The 6,000-nt window shown below is 38.1% G+C and overlaps 1 protein-coding gene across 4 annotated transcripts in view; it reads right to left on the reverse strand.

Moving 5' to 3' along the window:
* ZnT77C (Zinc transporter 77C) overlaps positions 1-4,433 on the reverse strand; it is a 389,840-nt gene extending 385,407 nt beyond the window's left edge. For 2 of the 4 annotated variants that reach the window (XM_081737767.1, XM_081737765.1), the window contains exon 1: positions 4,034-4,433. The gene's annotated coding sequence lies outside the window, so the exon portion shown is untranslated. Of the gene's footprint in view, positions 1-3,638 lie in introns of all 4 variants that reach the window. The other 2 variants (XM_081737766.1, XM_081737764.1) reach the window with 1 other exon arrangement.
* Between the last annotated feature and the right edge of the window lie 1,567 nt (positions 4,434-6,000).

Consider the following 6,000-nt stretch of genomic DNA (forward strand, 5'->3'; position numbering starts at 1 on the left):
TATTGGAGTACAGGGCCGTGCCGTGGGCGGGGGGCGACGGCTCCGGGCGCCGAGGTAAGGGGGGCGAAAAATTCGGGACAAAAAGGAAAAAAATAGGAAAATTGTTTGGAATATATGTACGGGGACGCCGTCGTATACTCGCGCCCCGGGCGCTGATTTTCCACGGCACGACCCTGTTCTAGTATATTGTGTAATGGGTTGCGTATATTTAAACGTTGATAAATGCTCTTTATTGTGTTCGGACAATCATTTTATCTATTTACAGTTTTTTATACTGTGAATCATGTAACACTAACAGAGTGTTTGAGGTTTACAATTTGGATAAAATAGTGTCGCCCATGTTTCTCGTCTCGTCTCGTCTCGAATTTGATTGATTTATTAGGGAAGAATTGAGACGTCAGCAGCAGGACTATTTGTCCCCGTCATTCGTTTCGAATTTAGAAATGTATTTCTCGCCTTGGCTGTCATCTTGTCTCAAGAAAGGACCAATTTCGTGTCTCGTAGACAATACTACCTTCGCATACGCCACTGGTTGCTTCTATTGGGGAAAAACATTACAGTATATCGTTGCTGCGCCTCGAAAAAACGATATGTGTTAAAACCAAGGATCTTATAAAATAGAGGATCTGCCCTTACAACAAAATCTTGAAGCCATACGTCACAGTTTCGCCACCCCTACTCTGCCCATTCCGCCCAATAGGATCGCAATGTTTTGAGCCAACAATCATGGTGGAAACGAGAGTAGCCAATCAGACGTGCCGATGCTCGGTTGTTTTTTTGGCTTCATCGACTTAATAGGATGACGATACATATGGGCAGATCCTCTATTTATAACATCCTTGGTTAAAACCACAACTTTTCAGGAGAAACAGAAAACATTCCAAACTTAAATTTTTGCCAAATATACACGGAAACACTTGAAAAATACAATAAAATTGGTTCTGCGTATATTATGCACTGGACATTGTTGTAGCTTGCTTCAACAATATTACATTACTATTTCTGTGTATACGTAGCACATGTCCGTTTATCTTTTGCGCCTTTATAACCACATAGAGGATCAATACGTACGTGACGAGAACTTGAGGCCTGCTTTAATTTCAATCTATTATTTTTTCATTGTTGTGACGAAACAAATTGAATATTCACTTATCACATTATAAGGGGCGCTACCTGACAATTTTAAGGTTTAATTGCACGTCATAACTCATTTTCGGCAAAAAAAAAAAAGAAAAAACGTTACAAAGCGGTTCTTCGAGGCGCAGCGACAATATCTGGTTTCATATCTCTTCACGAAAACCCTATCTCGTCGTCAGCATTACTCAAACAAGGAAGGATCCTAACTATTATATTTGTAATATCCAGCCTTTTTACACAGTGTCCTTAAATAAATAAATAAATAATAAAACTTTAAATCCAATATCTTGTTGCTGTTTTAGTAATATACAATACTATGCAGTGATGGATTGTTTCGGCTTCGATTTTTGGAGAGATGTCAAGTTGAATAATTCTCCAGCTCATTTTTCTTTGGGCTTCCTTGGTGTTGTATCACAGGCGTGAGGTTGAGAAGCACTATACTAAACCATGAGAGGGGGGCACGGTGTCTGTGGTAGAGCGCTTACCTCTGGTGTATGGGGTCCGTGGTTCGATCCCCATACTCCCATTTTCTACCTTCAACCAATTCTTCCGTCATCATTCACTTGCCTTAATCATCCATCTCCCTTAAAATAAAGGACATAAACGTGGGACGTTAAACTGAAAGATTTCATTTACTAAACCATGAGATGGAATGATTCATTATGAAGTTAAGTTAGCTGTCAATATGCAGAAAGCATTTTCCATGCACATAAATTAAAAATAGCGTGAAATCATGGCTGTTTCCCGTACCCTGCTCAATTTCTGCAAGGGTGCTCAGCAGGCCCGTATCCAGGGGGTCTAGGGGACCTCCCCCTAAAATTTTCACGGTAGGCTGGCAAATGAACTATAATATGGTTGGATCGGGCCCCCCTAACTTCAGCCTCCCCCCCATATTTTTGGGCTGGCTACAGGCCTGGTGCTCAGTTCTTGGAATTACATGTCAAAACATACTAATTTGTTCTCACGTACTACAGTACTTAATTTATTTACATTCAATACTATAGTACTATCAGTGGCAATCTGGAAAGTAAAAACTGAGGGGAGCGGGCAGCCAGAACCCAGACTATTATAAGTTTATCATCATTTCATTATAAACTTCCAAAAATATATAAATAATAGCTTAAATTATTTTTGTCACTCAAAAAAACGGGCGCTTACTCTAGGCCTCCCGCCCCCGGGTTAGATCCGCCACTGTATACTATAGTTAATAAGGATACTATGTGCATAAATACAATGGGTATTGTTTTATATTATATCAGGGTGTCTACTGGAATACCAGAAAGTAAATTCATGACTTTTTTATGACTTTTCATGACCTTTTTGTTCAAATTTTCATGACCATGGCGATAAAAATTTACCATTAGTAATAATAAACCCCTACCATCGGTGATGCATCGGAACTATGCGGGTTGCTAGTCTTAAATATCACTTATTGTGAATCTTAAAGAAAGAATCTAAAATTCTGCCGCCTTGTGCTCGAGCACAGAATAGCACTTACCTAAATACGGGCCTGCTTTTACCAGCGAATCACTCTGTACTGTATTTGAAGTTTTAATTCTGAGTATAATTATCCATCTAGCAGAAATTTGTCTGAAATTAAGCACTCAGAGAACGGCCCAAAGACAAAACAAATTATAAAAGAAATTCGTTTTAAAAAAATAGATCATCAAATTTAAAATCTGCAAACTCAAACGAATAATATTATTTGCATAAGTCTAAAGGCCCAAAAATACACAATTTACATTTCTTAGAAGTAAAGAAATAGCAGATCAGACAGTTGGATAGTAAAAAGTTGTTACTATATTACAGAGACTAGAAGATGAAATGGGGAGCAGCTATTTTTTTTTTTTTTTTTTTTTTTGTAGGAAGACAGTAAAGTACCAGTTAGCCAGCACTAACTGGTGGGGGAAATTCTCACAATCACTGACCTGATACAACTGTTTCAGTGCATGCAGTATGAGGTATAAAAGTATGAAGTATAAAAATATACTCTGGGATTTCAGATTTTCATGACCAGTTGGGTAAATAAAGGACTTTTTAATGGCTTTCATGACCACTAAGCAAAATATATGACTTTTTCATGACTTTCATGACTTTCATGACCAGTAGACACCCTGTATATGCAGTGGCGTATTTAAGGGGTCTCCGGGCTTAGCTCTCCCCCGAAACAAAATCGTAAATACGCCATTGATTATGTGTTTATATACACGCGCCACATGCATCAACGTGTGTACGTATTCGTGACAGGTTTTATGTCAGTTTTTGCATCCACTCGCAATTGGTCTTTCCCCCTTGGAGTTGGTCTCCTGACCCCCCCCTTAAAATTCGTCTCTTGACTCCTCTTGGAATCGTTTTTTTTAACCCCTCCCCTTTGAAAAACCATAATGAGGGCGTCTCTGCATGTCATACGTACATTAAAATAATAATAAATGTTATAGTATGTTAACTTACAGGTGTAAAATGTAAAATATCATTGGAATAATAATAATAATAATCCTTACCTGCACAGAGATTTCCAGACTCCTTCTGCCTGGGCTGTGATAAGTACCTTTCAAACTTCCCCACAGCTCTACTTAATTATTAGAAAACACGTCGATCACAGAATTTAGCATTCTCCATACACACACACACACACTTATATATTTCACGAGAGCATTCAATAGATACACTCCCACATACGATACACACGATCACAAGGAGTTTGCACGATTCTCCTTGTTAAACATATGAAATAAATATTCCTTTCTATTAAAAATAAAGGTTTCGAAAAAAATATATATATTTTTAAGAAAATAACGTGAATCCTAATTCAGCAGTTTGGTAGACAAACAAAGGTCACATGTAATACAGTCGCTTACTACGAAATGATTTTATAATAAATAATAAACCTACTGACCTTTTTATACAGAAGGAAGTTCACATGTGCTGTAGGCTTTTTTAAAACAAATATTCCCTTACACACACATTACCACGTTTCCATCCTAGTGAGAGCCTATCACTGAGTACGTTATGTATTTTTTTTTTATTTCTTCCGATAACGAAAGAAAGAAAAAAAAAAACTAAATTCGCGTTTGGTATTGACAACGCCACCTGTCCACACTTTTGCACTTATAAACAGCCAGCACTTAAAGCACGACTTCCACTCCTTGTTTCCCGAACAATAGCGCCGTGTCGACTGCCCTCGATTCTCCTGAAACACAACCGGCTGGCTACCTTTGCTATGCTACTCGCTCAAGCCGCATGCCTCATTCTTTTAGTTGATGTTCATACAGAGATGCAAGTGTGTGAGTGTGTGTATCCGTCCATGCAAGCTCCTCTCAGCTGGGTCGCGCGCTTTCGCGTCGTCTGCTACTGACGTCATAAAACATCATTCAATATGGCTGCCACGCGTTACTACTTGTGTTTCTTGCAGTATTGCCAGCAGAGATATAAGAATTTTTTTTCGTACTGTGTTGGTAAACTATCACTGCAGAGACCATAACGGCATACGCTGGTATGGTTATACCAGTAGTAAAATAAGATTCCTAAAAATCATACAAGCTGTTAAAATTAAAAACTACTATATTAAAGAATACTTATGGTAGGTCTGCGCATACCAACACACCTGTGATAGTAATTTGTTTATAATTCGACCACAGCATTCAAAAAACATCCATTTTTGTTGTATAAAATAGTATGCAGAAATAAAAAAAACGGCGTCAATTGACGCACTCTTAATTGTAATGAATTTGAAGTCAAAGTAAAGCATCTTAGGATAGACTTTGAGCGTTTAAATATGCGCCTTTGGCGTGGGAGACCTGGGTTCGATTCCCGGCGGGGTTCGGATTTCACGTTAATCAGTAGGTCCACGTCTCATATAGCCTCGCTAGTGAAAGGGACGCTAAACTAAAATCAACTCAAAATCTATTAATTTATTATTATTATTATTATTATTATTATTATTATTATTATTATTATTATTATTATTATTATTATTATTATTATTATTATTATTATTATTATTTTAAAGCTGTTACTACAGAGTAGTGTTTTTCACACTTTGTGACATCGCGGAGATTTTTAAAATGTTCTTTGGATAATAACGATCATCCTTTTAAAAAAAAAAGACAGAATTACGATAAAACGTGTAGTGAGTGTCAAATAAAATGTTCAGTGACTATAAAGCACAAAACGCTGCAGATAAAAAGATGATGAAATAGAAACGACATAGAAAAATGTCAGAGGGCGCGTCGAGTAAAGCATTTAAATAGTAGTCATTTCGTAAAAGACGGGCCGCGGTAGCTCAGTGATAGAGTGTTCACCTCTGGTGTTTGGGGTCCCGGGTTCAAATCCTGCTCCCGCCAAGTGAACTTTATAGTGGACAAACCGTGTGCGTGGGTTTTCTCGGGGTTCTCCCGTTTCCTCCCACTTTCTTCATTCTGCCATTTCATTCATCTTTCATCATCACCGTCTCCTTTTGCTTAACCGGCATGGGTGCCCGAAGGGGAGAGCTGAGTGGGGCCCGAGCCCCCTTTCACTCACGAAAATGTATTAAATTTCTTAAGATTTTCTTGATATAAATAAAATACCAAACCAGGGATTTGGTATTTTAGCAACCAGTGATTTGAGTCCCACCTTAGAAAACTTTCTTCAGGCACCTATGCTGGATGGCCATCATAAATCTTACTGTTTCAGAAAGGAGTCCAGTTATCTTAAGCCAGGTAGTTCATTGTCGTTTATCTGTGTTACTGCCCTCTAAACTAAATGATTCTTAAACGTTCCGTGGAATTATTTTGCTTTGCTTTTGTTAATTCGACTCATAATGTGTGGTGAAATCTGTCATGATCAGTGCTTCTTCCAGACATGTTTTTTTTTGGGGGGGGG

This window comes from Thermobia domestica, chromosome 14, assembly GCF_964235325.1.
Source record: "Thermobia domestica chromosome 14, izTheDome1.hap1.1, whole genome shotgun sequence".
Classification (NCBI taxonomy): domain Eukaryota; kingdom Metazoa; phylum Arthropoda; class Insecta; order Zygentoma; family Lepismatidae; genus Thermobia; species Thermobia domestica.